This window comes from Rhynchophorus ferrugineus, unplaced genomic scaffold (genome assembly GCF_030347505.1).
Source record: "Rhynchophorus ferrugineus isolate W39M unplaced genomic scaffold, kcgeb_rfMv2 rfM7, whole genome shotgun sequence".
Lineage (NCBI taxonomy): Eukaryota > Metazoa > Arthropoda > Insecta > Coleoptera > Curculionidae > Rhynchophorus > Rhynchophorus ferrugineus.
Window position 1 is genome coordinate 11,031,619 of NW_027472586.1, and position 18,620 is coordinate 11,050,238.

Genomic DNA, 18,620 nt, shown 5'->3' on the forward strand with positions numbered 1-18,620 from the left:
GCAATTAGTAAATTCGTTTCAGAATCAGACAATATTTTCCTTTTCAATTTATTCTAGTAAAAAAGAGACACAATGCTGTCTGATTAGTTCGAGCGCGTAAACGAATGTGCCTGTCAAAGTCGTCCGGTTGTCAGACGTATGCAAAATTCTTGAAATCCATAGTGATAAAAGGTTATAACTCTAACCTATAAACTATTGTGGCTGTATAATTAACTGTAGTTTTTAGATGTACCATAATGTTAAAATAAATTATATTTGATAACATTTTTGTTCAATTATTTTATTGAAATTAGAGTTTTGTTGTTTGTCAAAGCCAAACTGAACTAAAACTCAGAGTTGATGCGGCAACATTGCGACGTTTTGACGTCACAAATTTAGATGACGTATGTTAAAAAATAACTTTGAATCTACTATATATAATAGACTATATAATAGGCTATATATGAATTTACTCAATGTATGTAATGAAATAATCTATCCGTTTCATTCAATTTAAATCTCAAATATCTCTACTGATTTTATAACGATATCACTCTTATGAACGCCTATTCGTTTGAAGGAACAGAGGTTCAACTATCTCTACATGCAATTCGCTCTAACAGCAACGAAACCATCAACCCCATCGAGCAACCCTGCTTTAAAAGTTCGGAACGATTCGGCGGCTAAACGCGAACCGTTTTTGCGAGCTAATATAGACGAAAGCTCATTAAGATCAGAAGGAAACAGCGATTAAATCCTAACGGCGGACCGTTACCATCAAGTTCATTGTGTTTTCTATGTTCTCGTCGATTTTTTCGACCGCGTTTTTCGGTTTTGGGCTTGTAAATAGATTTAATACTGGAACTATTACTGTAGCATTGGTTTTATGCGTGTGTGTGGATATGTTTTTATTGTTAAAACTGGTTTAGTTTAGTTCGCAACAATCACTAATATGCTTATTAACTACACTAAAATATTATTATCACAATAAAATATCAATATCTCTTTTTTATCTACCATCAACTACCTTCCAGCCAAATTACAAATTATTTCTCAAATTTCGATACTTAAATTATTGATCCAATGGCCTAGGTAGCCATTTTAACTGGTGTACTACTGGCAATCTAACGTAGCTGTCCTTCAGAGGTTCCAGAATAAAGTGTTGCTAGTCATCGTCGATGTCCCACATTACGTGTCCAACAAACTGATTCAGCGCGATATCTCCTTAGAACCCACAACAATTGTGACTCGATGTGTTAGTGCGAAATATTATGAAAGACTGTTAGTGCGTCCCAATGCACTCGCCAAATAGTTAAATGTGCGCGATGACAGTGAAGTGTGTAGGCTCAAACGCAACGTAAACTACCATACGAACTGATTAATAGACACAAAGAGTGAGATATGATTATCTCTAGAATAAGTTAGAATGGCCTTTAGAATAAGCTAGGATATACCTTATAATATGTTAGAATAGTACCTAGAATAAGATTTATATTATAAGTTTGTACAGCAGATCACTTACTGAAGCTATCTTCCACATGTCAGCATAGTTATATTGTATAACGGAAATCATATAATAATACTTATTGCCCACGGGCAGATTGTTGAAGTTCTAAGAGATTAATAAAAAATATAACTGACCTTCACTATTATCACATCATACAATATAAAGATATATTCCCTTATATTTAATCTAAACTTAAACGAAGTGACTCAATTGTAAGATAGCACCAAGTTATGGCTAATACGATTTCTTCACCTCTATTGTCCTATCCAAATCCAGATCCTTCCCAGTTATTCTAAACCAACTTATGCTGGGGCATTGTAAAGTCACCCATTTTCATCTGCTATATGTCAATAACTAGGAATATGATATGATAAGGACTTTTCTGGTTGTTTCTTTATAATGGTGACCCCAAGGTCTCTGCCAAAATTCAGCTATGTCAGAATTGTGGTGATTTGATCACTAATTTTACGGCTAAACTGACCGGACTATAAAACTCTGATATCAGAAAAAATATGACACAATTTCGCATGTAGATTTTCAACATTGTATGGTTCTTCCATCCAGTTCATATGGTTACCATAAATAACACCATAAAATATAAAGGAAATGTATCTTTCTTAACATATAAAACATATTAAAACTATTGTATTTCGAACATTTTACTCAAACGAATTCGTTCAAATGATCCCAAAGTTAGGAAGCCTACAAACAAGCTACGTTTACACGAATTAAGCAGATATTAAAAATGCGAGGAAACCAGAAACGGAAAATGCGATTCGTAACCGTTCATTCCGACGCGAGATGTATTTAATGCTCTTTCCCCGACGGAGGGGAATAAATCCGGGGTGTAACAGGTGGCGCCCCCTCCGTCACGGCGGTCCGTTTGGGTATCAAATATCCAATAATTTCAACTTGCGGGAGTTTAGGTAGACAGTTTAAATGAAATTACCCTTAAAATGGTGTTCGGTTTTACGGAGAATGGGAACGAATCGAAAGGCAGGGGGTGGCCGGGCACGGAGGGTAGCGGGAGAGACGGTGGGAACTTGTCGAACGATTCCTAATTCGAGTGGGGTGATATTCGATGGTTTCTATTTTTAAATGTGTTGGAACGTTATATGGTTGGATTCTAACATATTTTTACTGAAATCGTCTGTAAAATGTACTCATAATTGTCAAATAAGTCAAACGTTAATAAGTAAACAGTTTAGTTATATATAAATGCTTGAATCCTTTCCATGTTTTTGATTGTCTATAGGAATTCTTTAATATTTCTTTGATTGGCTCAAATGTCATGTAACAGGTTAATTGAAAAGTCCCCGGCCTACCATAGTAAAACATATTTTTTTGGAAAAATTAGTTTTTTTATTCAACACAATTCCCTTCAAGAGTGATACACTGATTATAGCGACCCTCCAACTTTTCGATACCATTGTTGTAGTACGATTTGTGCTTTGCTTCAAAATAGACCTCAGTTTCGGCGATCATCCCTTCATTCGACGAACATTTCTTCCCAGCGAGCATCCCTTTGAGATCTTAGAACAGGAAATAGTCGCTGGGGGCCAGATCTGGAGAATATGGCAGATGAGGAGGCAATTCGAAGCTCAATTCATGGATTTTTGACATAGTTGTCACTGACTTGCGACACGGTGTGGTGCATTGTATTGGTGAAGCAATACCTTCTTTTTTTACAAATTCTAAATGATTTCGTCCTTCAAACGGTCCAATAACGCTATGTAATAGTCGCTGTTGATAGTACTTCATTTTTCAAGGTAGTCAATGAAAATTATTCCATGCGCGTCCTAAAATACAGACGCCATAACTTTTCCAGCCGACTGTTGCCTGTTCCCACGCTTTGGAGAGGATTCATCGTGTGCAATCCACTCGGATGACTGTCGATTGGACTTCGAAGTGATATAATGAAGCCATGTTTCATCCATTGTCACATATCGATGCAAAAACTCGGATTTATTACGCTTGATCATCTTCAAAAACTGCTCCGAATCATCAACTCGTCGTCGTTTTTGGTCAAAAGTGAGTTCGCGCGGCACCCACTTTTGCTTCTCGTAACCAAATATTCGTGAATCATATGATGTACACGTTCAGTTGATATCTTTAGAGTATCTGCTATTTCATTCAATTTCAATTCACGGTCATTCACAATCATTTTGTGGATTTTTTAAAATGTCTTCGTCGATAACAACCTCTTTGGGGCGTCACTGCGTTCACTGTCTTGGTTGATTTTCCTGAGGCAGTCTTCGGAAACTCAGTATCAAGACAAGTTTTTGCTTCAACTGTACTTTTTCGTTTCAAAAAGCAATATTTTGTCAACACGCGAAATTCATTTTTATCCATTTTTTTTCACAACAAACTTTGCAAAGGTTGCTTCACTCAAAATGCTATAATTCACAAACTAATGATCCGACAGCTGTCAAATGTATACACGCATCTTTGGAGGGTTAGTGCTAACTAAAAAACGTATTGATTTAATTCTAGTAGCTCCATCTATGTGTCAGGCCGCGGACTTTTCAATTAACCTGTTAGAGTGAGATTTAATAATCTCTAAAATAATAGTTAGAATGGTGTTTAGAATAAGTTAGGATAGACTTTAAAATAAGTTAGAATAGTATCTAGAATAAGATTTAGTTTATAAGTTTGTACCTATTGAAGCGATTTTCTACGTGTCAGGATGGTTATAATATATAATGGATATCATATAATAATACTTATTGCCCACAGGAAAATTGTTGAAGTTATAAGGGATTAATAAAAAAATTATTCATAGTCCATATAATTTAATCGGACACTAAGTGTACTATACACATCTTAAATTCCACCCTGTATATCAAGATTTACAACTAAAGAATGAGGCGTATAATGGCTCTAAGCCAGTAAAAATTTTATGCCTGTAAAACACAGCAACCACAAGAAGGCGCGCAATTTTCTAACAATTTTCCGCAGCCCTCTTGATCTATAGGCCGAGACCTTCGTCGTCGTCTAGTTCTCGCGATTTATAACCGGAGAACCAACAAGTTCATTGCGGCGTTGTCGCTATATAAATAACATTTTTCTACTGATTAAAATTCCCCATAATACCATATGGGAGGAGGTCGGAACAAAAAGCGGCCAGGTCCCGAAGACATAGCGGGAGGACGACGAGGGGGGACTCGTGATTTGTGGACTCCCAGATCCACCCTCCTAAGCTGAGACCGTGGAAATTTATTCGTTTTTGGTTGCTGAACGGGCAAACTTGTTTTCGACGACTCGTTTTCTTGTTGATAATAATATTTTTTATTTCAGAAATTTATATTTAGATCTCAGATTTTGCTTGACATAACACGTGAGTTGAAATATTTATTTCCACACCTAGACAATTAATTGCAGTAATTTAAACTTTGCTGCTCGTGTTACTTTCATTGTTTAAAACAATGTCAATATAATTAAAGAAAAATGTTATTGCACCCAACATGTTAATGTGGAGTAAAGTATATTTAAATTAATCTCTTAGAACTTCAACAATCTGCCCGTGGACAACAACTATTATTATATGATTTCCGTTATATATTAGTATGATTATCCTGACTTAGATAAAAATTTCGGTTTTATCTTTATCATTCCCAGCCCAAGAGTATCCCAAGGATCCCATATTTTTTATTAATAAAATCATACATTAGGTATGCTTAGCGCAATATTAATTTAAAGTTAATTTATTACTACTATTTTGTTGTACTTGTATTAACACAATCAAAGCGAGTACATTACAAATACATGTAAGTAGGTATTTCCCATATCACTACATAGTATAAAACAAAGTCGCCTTTTCTGTCCCTATATCCCTATGTGCGCTTAAATCTTTAAAACTACGCAACGGATTTTGATGCGGTTTTTTTCAATAGATAGAGTGATTCAAGAGGAAGGTTTATATGTATAATACATGCATAATATACTAAGGCAACATTGCTAATTTTAGAGGTTTCTAACGTGATGTCGTAAATTAACCTATTTTTTTAGGCTTATTTAGCAATTAGCAAAAACGCTGCCTAACCCTACGAGTTAGATCAAATTAATGTACTACAGTATTGTACACCATAAAAAGGTCTACAAAAAAGTCCGCGATGGTATATGTTTATCTTTTAGGGATAACCCACATTAACCATTTTTATTGTTTACTTTTTACGTGAGAAAATGGCTTATTTACGAAGCTATTTTAAGCAATACGGCATTAATCCTTATCGAATTAAGTACCTTAAATACAGTGTGCAATTAATATAGATCAATATGGTTCCTTACAGCATGTAAATTAAACAAATATTTTCGGAGATATTACAAATTTAAAATTTGCGTTTAAAAATGTGTAATGTAATAAAAATTGTATGAATTTAGATATTCCAAAGATAGCAGGAAATCTTCATAGTAAGTATAGGGGAAGAGGAATTGTTTTACTCCAAATTTAATGCGTGCAGGCCAAGGGCAGTAATGAATGAACCAAAAATACTGGATCGATTTTAATCATGTTTTCATTGAGTGACATAGGCATATATATTTTATGCCCGTGCAAAGTCGGAGCGGGCCGCTATGTTGTTATATAAAACGTTCATATTTTTTCTGTAGTGTATTTAATTTAGTATCAGCATTGCACCCGTGCGAAGCCGGGGCGGGTCGCTAGTTTTAAATAATACTAATCTACTTAAGCTACAGTTAAGAATACACTTATACACCACCCAAGTTCGTGTGGTTTGCCATGTTTCAATCTTCCAATTTCCTGCGTGTTATCCAGTAGCTGTATTGTCTCCACTTTGCTCGGACTCAGTAACCTTATTTCATATTTCAAGAGGAATTTTTTGATAATTTCGTATATCTACCTGATTTCTAGGTTATCGTGCTGTTCTTCGTTGGTTTTTTAACACACAATATCAAACAATACATCACAGATAAGCATTGGTAATTAGTCCTAGAAATTTGTTTACGGTGCGATGGATTACTAGTTGGTTCGATGTTTTAGTACGAAGCCATATTTGCACTCCATAGGTCCAAATTGGCTTTATAATTGACTGATGAACCAATAAACCCGTGGGCAACAACTATTATTATATGATTTCCGTTATATATTAATATGATTATCCTGACTTGGATAAAAATTTCGGTTTTATCTTTATCATTCCCAGCCCAAGAGTATCCCAAGGATCCCATATTTTTATTAATAAAATCATACATTAGGTATGCTTAGCGCAATATTAATTTAAAGTTAATTTATTAGTACTATTCTGTTGTACTTATATCAACACAATCAAAGCGAGTACATTACAAATACATGTAAGTAGGTATTTCCCATATTTTAAATAAAACTAAACTACTTAAGCTAAAATTACGAATACACTTATACACTACACAAGTTGGTGTGGTTTGCCATGTTTCAATCTTCCAATTTCCTGCGTGTTATCCAGTAGCTGTATTGTCTCCACTTTGCTTGGACTCGGTAACCTTATTTCATATTTCAAGGCGAATTTTTTGATAATTTCGTAAATCTACCTGATTTCTAGGTTATCGTGCTGTTCTTCGTTGGTTATTTATCACACAATATCAAACAATACATCACAGATAAGCATTGGTAATTAGTCCTAGAAATTTGTTTTCGGTGCGTTGTAATACTAGTTGGTTTGATGTTTTAGCACGAAGCCATATTTGCACTCCATAGGTCCAAATTGGCTTTATAATTGACTGATGAACCAATAAACCCGTGGGCAACAACTATTATTATATGATTTCCGTTATATATTAATATGATTATCCTGACTTGGATAAAAATTTCGGTTATATCTTTATCATTCCCAGCCCAAGAGTATCCCAAGGATCCCATATTTTTTATTAATAAAATCATACATTAGGTATGCTTAGCGCAATATTAATTTACAAGTTAATTTATTACTACTATTCTGTTGTATTAACACAATCAAAGCGAGTACATTACAAATACATATAAGTAGGTATTTCCCAAATTTAAATAAAACTAAACTACTTAAGCTAAAGTTAAGAATACACTTATACACTACACAAGTTCGTGTGGTTTGCCATGTTTCAATCTTCCAATTTCCTGCGTGTTATCCAGTAGCTGTATTGTTTCCAGTAACCTTATTTCATGTTTCAAGGCGAATTTTTTGATAATTTCGTAAATCTACCTGATTTCTAGGTTATCGTGCTGTTCCTCGTTGGTTATTTATCATACAAAATCAAACAATACATCACAGATAAGCATTGGTAATTAATCGTAGAACTTTGTTTTGTGTGCCTTGGATTACTAGTTGGTTTGATGTTTTAGTACGAAGCCATATTTGCACTCCATAGGTCCAAATTGGCATAATGATTGACTGATAAACCAATATCTTTGATTCTAGGTAGGTCTTCTAGGTCAAGTTGAAATAGATGACATAGGACAAATAGAAGAAATTTTTATGTACACTTTAAAGCATAATAAATTAACGTTTTTAATGACTAATGTTATAAGATAAGTGACTATAGTTATAAGATACACAAATACTTATATTCATTTAGATTTGCGTAGTTGTTAATTGAATTTTTTGTATATGTCACATAATTATATTATATGTGTATTGTTTGGGCTTGGCACCGACTTATAGATAAATAGGTTTAAGTAGGTATTAAGGTAAATTGTGTGTATATATTAAAATATAAAATAAGTGTAGTAGATAGCTTAAATAAGCTTTTGGTTTCTTTTTATTATTTATTTTTGTTTAGTTATTACAACGATTATTATGTACATATTTTATTTTAAAATGTGTTTTTTTTTGCTAAAAATCCAAGTTTGATTATTTTTTAATTCTTAGTGAGTTCCTTATTTATTTCTTGAAGTCGGTTCAATTGTCTTGTTAAAAATATTTTATAATTAATGTTATATATCAAATAGATTTCTGATCCTATATTGCGAAGTTCTTCTAAAACAAGTTTTAGTAACATGTCATTTTTAAATTATTCCGTTTACTCTGTGACGAGGAAATATGAGTTTCGACCACCGGAAGATCACTATTTAAATAAATTCTGTTAAAATTTGAAAGGAACAATACGATTCCGAATTTTTTTTACGAAAATCATACGTTTGGCGTGCAGAAAAACACCGAAACTGGCAACACGTCCGCTGCTGATGAACCCTACACGCATTTAACGATGATTAACGTGTCAATTCTCGAGCCGTCGACACCTCGGCGATTTGTAAAACGTTTACTTCCAACTTCAATCTGACGCGAGCTGATTTTTTAGGTCTGTCGGCCGGCTCGGGCCGCCTGCCCGCTCATTTTCCCGAAAATTATAAATTAGCCCGACGCTTTCGACGGAATTCCGTCTATTTTTAACGTGTCGCAATTTCGCTTTCCATTTTCCCGTCGAATTTATCTGTTGTCGTACGTACGTCGGCTTCGAGATAAATCACCAAACATCGACGATTCATCGTTAAGGTACTCGATAAGTTTTTCCGCGTATTTATTTCGAATAGGCTAGCTCGTGCTCAGAAAAAAACAAAATTTCAACAACAAACATTTTAGAATATATATGAGGTTTTTTTTTCAGTGCCTGATATCCACAAACAAGCATATATAATTATCAATTATTTTTAATGTAGATTTATTGCTTTTCAAAACTTTCTATTAAAATTTTATATTGGTGTGAATTCAAATCTCTACAGCGATTTGGAAAGTTGAATATTTGTTCTTCATAAAAAGCTTGAGGGCGAGTTGTGAGCCAATTGCGTACGTACTCCTCAACTTCTTCATTGCTCTCAAATATTTTGCCTCCTAGTGATTCTTTCAAAGTTCTCTTCGCGAACAAAAAATAATCACAAGGTGACAAGTCAGGGCTATAAGGAGAGTGCTCGAGGGTTTCTCAGCGTATTTCTTCCAATTTATTCCTTATCAAAACCGCGGTGTGTTTCTATAAAGCCAAGTTGATTAGTGATGATGGATTGAAAAGCACGGATCTTCTCGCTCGTCCGTGAGTTCTCTGAAAAAAACGATTCTGAGTGTACTGTTTTCCAAAATGGCCTTTATTCGTTAAATAGTTTAGGATGATGCGTTATGTAACAGACGAAGTTAAAATATAAGTATATTTTTCATGTCTCTAGTGCCATCAACTCAAACAAGATGTATTAAAGTTTCTATCTTTCTGTTCTCTCATACTGAAAGCAGAGCGGCACACCTAAAAGTCTGTGTTTGTTAATATTTTACTTACTTGTCAAGCATAAAAATGTATTGAGGCAAGTTATAATTATTTTTACAATGTTTTTATGGAAATTATGGAACGGATAATTAAAACAGATAAATCGTATGATACATGTCAAAATGGAGAAAACATACCAAAAAGTAATAATTTAAAGAACAGCAACAAAAAATTAAAATGTATGATATATATAATAATTGCAGTTGTGCTTTTATTAAGGTAAAATAGAGGAATTAAAAGAACAGCTTAAGCATCTATTAACAATAAAATAAAACAAGCATGATAATCTCTTGTCTATAAAATTATATTCTTGGTCTAAAACATGTATTATATTATTATGTATTAATGCATTTTATTAACATCCTTCTTGAAAAGATCATCTCGATTAAGGAGCCTTAAGCCAAAATATTAATTATAAGTATCTTAAACAATATACGTTTGTTTGTTCAAGTAAATGAACCCCTAATAATTAAGTTTTAAATTGATGGCACTTTACAAACATTTTTTTAAGGGTAACAAAAACTTTTCATGTAGTAATTTTTTTATAACATCTTTATTAGATAGGCTTAGTACAATCTTAATTTACAATTAATTTATTACTACTTTTCCTATGTACTTGGATTAATTAACAAGCAAAACGAGTGCGAGAAAATACATCAGTATGTATTCCTCAATTATAAAATTATAATTATTTATTAATTATTAAACTTACAGCTATAGTTTACTCTAATAGTACAAACTAAATGTTCACACAAGTTCGTATGGTTTTGCTCGTTTCAATCTCCTGACATCCTGCGCGCTGTCCAGCAGATGTATTGCTTCCACGTTAGTATGATTTAGTAATCTTACTTCGTGTTTCAAGGCGAAATCCTGCCCAACTTCGCAAATCCATTTGATTTCCAGGTCATTGTGCAGTTCTTCATTGGTTACATAGCGATAAGCATTGGTAATCAATCGAAGAACCTTGTTTTGGCAGCGCTGTATGACTAACTGATTTGATTTTTTAGTGCAACCCCATATTTCCACCCCATAGGTCCAAATTGGCTTTATAATTGTATTATAGATCAACCTCTTTGATTTTAGATCAAGTTGAGAGTATCTTCCGACTAACCAGTATAGTTGTTTTATTTTGGTTCTAATGTGTTTTGCTTTTTGTCTAACGTGATGCTTCCAATTTAATCTACCGTCAAGATGGATTCCAAGGTATTTAGATGATTCTGCTTGAGGAATCGGGCATCCATTGAGTGATATAATTAAGTATTATTATTTCGCCTTAATGCAAAATTAACGTGGACAGATTTGGAGCTATTAAGTTGAATTTTCCAATCTTTCGTCCATTTGTAGATTTTGTTGACTGCCACTTGCACTTTTTCTATTGTCCTAGACAGAGATATATCTTTTGCTATAATAACTGTGTCGTCAGCAAAGGTTCAAAGATGTGTTTCGTTTGTTGTTGGAATGTCAGCAGTGTAGAGTATCAGAGTCAGTATCGATGGGACCACGCAAAACATTTGCTCGGTTTAGCCTATTTAAGTAAAACCTCTATGTATACTCTATGGCACTGCGGACAGAACCGAGCATAGCTGCTACCCACACCGGTTGTGTTTGTCTTGATGATTTTGTATTTTATTAATTATTTAAATACTAAGTAGTATTTATATTGTTATTATTATGTATCTATTTTTACCAATGAAAATATTTAATCAACATATATATTGATTATTGATGTTTCTGATGATCTCTGCGCTTCTAAAGGGCCTAATTTAGTTACAGCTTTTTATATAGGAGATCGCTTTCTCTGTCTGACTACTCATGAGGTCTATCGAAAAATAAATGAACACTATATAGACGAAAACGATAGGAAAATATCAACAGTCAAAATCGAACCATAAATAAATGGCGACAAGTTTAAAGCTGGATATTATAATTTGCGAATATTAACCGCAGATATTCGAACTCATATTAGTGAATGCTTCAAAATTGATGTTAGGTTTACATCATAGAGTCATAGAGCAGAGTGTAAAGAGAATAACTAATCCAGTGATGCCTGAAACCAACCTGGGTAAGACCGGTTGTCTTTTAGGAAGGTCATTGAGTTTAAAAATACAATTTAAAAACATATTTTTGCAATTTTAACCTATATAAACACATAAACACAACAAGACATACAGAATATTCGATAATTAATTTAAAAAATATCTTCTTTGATATCGACGCTACTATTTTAAATAGCACAACTTACTTGATTCGCATTATTTATTAAGCTTTTACATCGACGGCGTGGTTTCATGAAACATCAAAGTTAGTTCGGGAGGAACGCGATTTATTTTCAAATGTTTTCATTTATTTTATTTATTATTATACTATTGATGTACCCGCGGGACTATTTGTTTGCGAAACATAACCTAAATCTGTCGAATGACAATTATGTGGCGACGTGACCAACAGCGATGTTTTTATTTTAGTAGTAGTGGCGTAATTTTACACTATTTTTTAAAGTTTGTTAATATATTAGTACTAAGCGTTGCCGACTAACTTACAATTCTTCTGCATAGTGTCTTAAAACTAGGTACTTAGTCTAAAAGTTAGCTACTTTTCAGTGTTTTTTCCACTTAGTACATTTCTTTACACAATGCTTCAAAATCATAGGGTTTGGTTATATTCAGTCTGCATCCTAGTTCAGTGTTATCCAAGATCTGCAGGACTTTGATGTTAACAAAGGAATGGAGTTCTCCTCATGTCTTGATTCGAATCTCTTAATTTTCTCTATAACAGTTCCCAAGAAGTAACAGAATCCAAAGGGCTCGGTGTAAGTAATTGTTTCCATAGCACCTGGATGGAGCCACAATACCTTTTAGGACTTTATTCTGAAATAATTTTATTATGTTCATATTACTTCTCACAGACCATCCTCATATCTGAATTTTGTAGTTCTATACAGGTTCTATTACGACTTCATTTCAAATAAACAACACGCTTTTTGTATTATAATTCTATTTCTTTACTTTGTTTTCGTTATGCTCCTTCCAAAGAAGTTTCCGATGTCAGGATTAATTACAAGGTACTGTATGGGATATGTTGCTCAGTTCTCATTAGAATTTTACCAATATAATATTCTTTTCAACGATAATAAATTGAGAGGTTGGATACTGAAAATTATAATGTCTTTCTCTGCAGACGATTTTGCAACAGAACAACGAATTTCCGTTTAAAATTCACATACATAAAAGCCAGACAGTAAAACACCAAAAATACTAAGAATTAAGTGTATATGTGGAAATATTGCAAGCAAGAATTGTTATATATATTTATATGATTCTGCTATGATTAGTTGTTATTGCTTGTTTATGTTGTATATGTTTATTTTTATTTCCCCCATTTTATATTTATTTTTTAAATTTTCCCCTGTAATAAATAAACCCACTTTGCGCGCCATAAGGTGACTGGAACGAACAATACTTGGCTACAACTTTATACAGGGGAAATCTGTCTATTCTGTGGTGACGATGTGACATATACTGATTTTTCAGTTTTCATTTTAGTTGTAATCACAACGCATAAAAATAAAAAATAGGAACTTAAATGGGCACACTCGTAACCATGTTCCCGCTATGCGTCTTAGTCACTAGACGGTTAAAGATGACAGATAAGAAAAGGAAAATAAAAGGAATCCTTTTACCAACTATGGGTTTATCTGGACTGGACCTACAGTTTAAAGTGGTTTCCGAACCACAGTCCTCGACATTAAGCCTACCGACTAGCAAGTGACCAACTTGGAAATACCAGAAAATATCCGGCCTTACATAGCCTGGTTACTGGCGTGACTGGGGTCATTTTCTTTGTCGGACTTTGCACTCCTGCAACTATGCTTACCACTACGCCAACCATGCCGGCTAAAATTATTTTTGTTTATTTCCGGTACTTTAGACGAATAATACTGGGCTACAACTTTCTACAAGGTGACAAGTCAATAGAAATGTCCCCGGGCTGACACATAGATAGTTTTTAATTAGCCCTAACCCTCAAAAGATGCGTGTATAAATTTCAATCATTAGTTTGTGAATTATAGCATTTTGAACAATGAGAGTGAAGCAACTTTTGTTATTGTGAAAAAATGGATAAAAAGGAATTTCGCGTGTTGATAAAATATTGCTTTTTGAAGCGAAAAAATACAGTTGATGCAAATACTTGGCTTGATGCCGAGTTTCTGGACAATGCCCCAGGAAAATTAACCATCAGGAATTGGTATGCTAAGTTTAGACCGTGGTGAAATGAGCACCGAAAACGGTGAACGCATTGGACGCCCAAAAGAAGTTGTTACCGACGAAAACATTTAAAAAATTCTTCACCAAGACAATGCACAGTGTCACACGTCAGTGAGAACGATAGCAAAAATCCATGAATTGGGCTTCGAATTGTTTGCTCATTCACCGTATTCTCCAGATCTGCCCCCAGCGACTATTTCCTGTTCTCAAATCTCGAAAGTATGCTCGCTGGGAAGAAATTTTCGTCGAATGAAAAGGTGGTCGCCGAAACTGAGACCTATTTTGAAGCAAAGGACAAATCGTACTACAAAAATAGTATCGAAAAGTTGGAGGGTCGCTATAATCAGTGTATCACCCTTGAAGGGAATTATGTTGAATAGAAAAAACTAATTTTGCCAAATACAAGTGTTTTGCTATGGTAGGCCGGGGACTTTTCAATTGACCTGTTACATCGCATTCTGTGTCTCTTTATTATGTGGTTATGACAGCGTAATTTTACACTAATTCGATTTATCCATTGATAACCAATAACCGACGCTAGATGAACTCCAATTTGCTGCCTAATACGTTCTTTTTGCTCCGATAATACCACGCATTTGTCATCTCCGAACTTCTTCCGCCGTTATATTCGATGTTTACCCAAATAAATAACTTGTGTCAGATTCTCGGACGGTTTCTTTGCCATGTTCTATTCATCGTTCCGTCTTTACCCTCTTCAAACCTCCGAAAGCCATCGACCTACCAAACCGTCTTCGTCCGCTCTCCGCCGGTTAGACAAATAAATTTCGTCGGAAAGACGAGAACAGTTCCTGTTCCAGATTTACACAAATCAAAATCGGCCTAGGACGTTTACATTTGATGGCTTGAAGTAAGATATCGGGAGAAATTGTTGTCTTTCGCCCTTAAAAAAAAGTTCGAGAGTTATTCGGAAAGATTAGATCATCAGGAACGTCAAAATCGACAATATTATATATGGGTAAAGAATTTGTTATTGGGAAGTGATTGTATGGCATCAATATTGAAATTATCTGTTCTACAAGTATATTGGGATTGTCTCAGTCATCCGGCAGTCACTGAAGTTAATGGCAGATACAAAAAACAACAAGAAAATATGTTATACATTAGGTGCTTATAAATTTATTGGTGAAAATACGAAATATCATTGTAAACAACTGTTATATCATATTGTTTTGACATTTCTCCGCAAACAAATAATAGTTCCTCAATTACCTATTACGCCTATCAAACATTTTTAGAAACTTATGATGATGGCGTTTCGTTATACCCCATTTATCGGTTTTAATTTCAACCAAGTAAGAGGAAAGAGTGACCTAGAGGACCAGAAATGTCCGAAGACTTAGTGGACAAGACAAAACCCAGCTCAAACTTTCAGACAGCTTAGCACTTGATGAAACCAATTGTTTATAGACTTTTACATGTGGTATAAAAGATACAAAAAGGGGGAAGATTGCTATCATAAGAATTTAAAATTGAAATGCAATATTAATCTGTTTTATTATTGCGGTTTTGCATTCAGTCCATCACCATGTCCAAAATTCAATGCATATGTATTACGATCGGCTAAAACCGATTGAAACTGTTACTACAGATATTTACCGATATCAAATGAAGAAGTTAAATGGCTTATTGTTGCAAAAAGTCCAGCAATAGCGAGTAACAAATGCAAAACCATACTATTCTGAGTCATAGCAAAGCTCGGCTCTATATTGCAAGAGTTGTGAAGGATATACTATTATAGCTCAATAATACCCAATAACTGCCACGAAAAGCAATCATCATGTTGACATATATATTTAATGATTGTTTGGGACTGAAGCATGTTCCGGAATGCTTTAAGGTAGAACAAATAACTATGCTCAAAAAAACCTGACAAACCTGTATAATACTTCATATACAAATATTCAAACTAATATTCAAACGTGATAAAAAATTTGTAATAGTACTAAATTTCTAGTTTAGTTTTCGAAATTACCACTCAACAATCGATGCACAGAGTGCAGAGAGTAACTGCGGCTATTGAAAATGCGTTTCAGGAAAAGAAATAATGCCCTGCAATATTCCTGGATGTCTCACAAGCTTTTTATTCGGTTTGGCATTTGGAATTAATCTGTAAGATCAGCAAATTGTTACCGCGTAACTATTGTCAATTGTGTCTCGCACGAAATGGCGTTCTCGACATTTAAAGCTATCTCGGCTGGAGTTCCACAAGATAGCGTCTTAGGACCTCTCCTGTATCTGCTCTACACTGCTGACATCCCAACAACAAAAGAAACACTACTTGGAACCTTTTCTGACGACACAATTATTATGGCAAACGACATATCTCTGCCTAGGACAGTAGAAAAAGTACAAGTGGCAGTGAACAAAATCTACAAATGGACGAAAGATTGGAAAATTCAACTTAATAGCTACAAATCTGTTCACGTTAATTTTGCATTGCGGGGAAATAATAAAAAATTAATTATATCACTCAATGGTATCACAATGGACGGTAGATTAAATTGGAAACATCATGTTGGACAAAAAGCAAAACACATTAGAACCAACATAAAATAACTATACTGGTTAATCGAAAGATACTCTCAACTTGATCTAAAATCAAATAGATTGATCAGACAATCATAAAGCCAGTTTGGACAAATTGGGTGCAAATATGGGGCTGCACTAAAAATTCAAATCAACTAGTCATCCAGCGCTGTCAAAACAAAATTTTTCGATTAATTATGAATGCCTATTGCTACGTAACCAACGAAGAACTGCACGATGACCCGGAAATCAAATGGATTTGCGAAGTTATCCAAGATTTCGCCTTGAAACACGAAAGAAGATTACTAAATCATACTAACATGGAAGCAATACAACTACTGGACAACGCGCAGGATATCAGAAGATTGAAGCGAACGAAACCATACGAACTTATGTAAAGTGTATACCTTTAGTTGAACTATAGCTTAAGTTATTATAATTTTATAATTGAGGAATACATATTGATGTATTTATGTCGCACTCGTCTTGCTTATGAATTAATCCAAGTACATATGAAATGTAGTAATAAATTAATTTATAATTAATATTGTACTAAGCATATCTAATAAAGATATTATCAAAAAAAAACCAATGAAGCCATAGTATAGCGCGTCAGTAGAACATTCTAAATAGAAAGGTAGCAATTACTCAATCAAATGTTTTCAAATTTTGTTTGGTGCGATTGGAGAAGAATGGTTTGGCCAATTCTTGCCATCCCTACCATTTGTTATGGTCTCGACTAGTGAATCTTCTCGTGAATCTGAAAATACCCCAAGTTCCATTTTCCCCAGTCTATTATTCAAGTATTTTTATAAACACCATTAATATTTTCGTTATAAAAATTTGTTACAAAATACCAGGTGGGTCGGTAATTCCTTTCCGATTTTTCGCTTGTTGAAGAAAACACGTAATCCGCATAAAGCCATTTTCATTACTCTTTACAAATCGATGTAAAAATGACCTCCTTTTGTACCTTTGAAGCAGCAGTTCACTGACGAATTTTCGATTTCGAACCTTAACATCTTTTGGATCATTCCCACCGCTTGCAATGGTTCACGTTCGGCCTTCATCCAGCTCCTTCTATTCCTCATCTTCAAACGTTTTCGGCCTAACAGGACCTTCTTTGTCCTGAATATTGAAATCACCGCATTTCATTGATTTGAACCACGTTTTATATGTTCTACTGGTTGAAGCAGGCTCACCGTAAGTCACTACCGATGAGTTTCAGTGGCTTTTTTCTTTTGATGGAACAAGAAAAGTTAACGCCTGATCAAATCCAAGTTTTCAGGCACAAAGTTCTACATTTTCAAAAAAATTATAAATCTATAACGCTGTTATTTTGGCGAAGCTTGTGCGGTTTTGAGGTTGTCAGTCGAATAAAATGACATATGCATCAAACGATAACATAACATACTTATGGAACCTGATATATATTTCTTATAATTCTTTAAGCCAATACTATTCCACATTCAGCACTAAAAACATCGAGATGGACTATCAATATGTAGGTCGTTGTTTTCTATCTATTTCTTTAGAAACTAGTAAATTTAAAGTTAGTTTCTCGTACTTTCCAGCATAAACAAGCGGGTGTTTATCCAGACCGAGGCCGGCAAACACTAAATAGAAAGATAAAAATGAAATTTTGAAAGGTTTATTGCGCAGAAAGAACCAGTCCCCTGAACATATCAAGGCAAAGGCTTTTGATACCCAATTAATGTGTTTGTTAACTTGGGCCATAGCCCAAAAAACAAACTCCGGCTGCAAAATATACAGTTTTTTATAACGGCGAAACAGTTTATTCGTGTCTTTCTCTAGTCCGTGGTATTTCGAAATGTGGGCGCTTTGCTGAGGAACGATGACGGCTTTGACTTATTTTTATAGAAACGATTGATGGTGGTGTCGATTCTAACGATGTCATATTGCGGGTTTAAATACCAATCTACTCATAATTTAATATTTGTTCGTTTTAAAATATATTATACAACGTGGGGCAAAAGTCCCGCTACCATTTTCACAAAAATTTTATTTGGTATTTACTTTTTTTTCGTTATTATTGAAAAATTATATCGGCTATATGGTGACCACGATTTTCTATGCAAATT

The 18,620-nt window shown here is 34.2% G+C and overlaps 1 protein-coding gene across 2 annotated transcripts in view; it reads right to left on the reverse strand.

Annotated features, from left to right (window-relative positions):
- Positions 1-18,620, reverse strand: part of ETHR (ecdysis triggering hormone receptor) — a 169,080-nt gene that overhangs the window by 128,024 nt on the left and 22,436 nt on the right. The gene's annotated exons all lie outside the window — the stretch shown is intronic.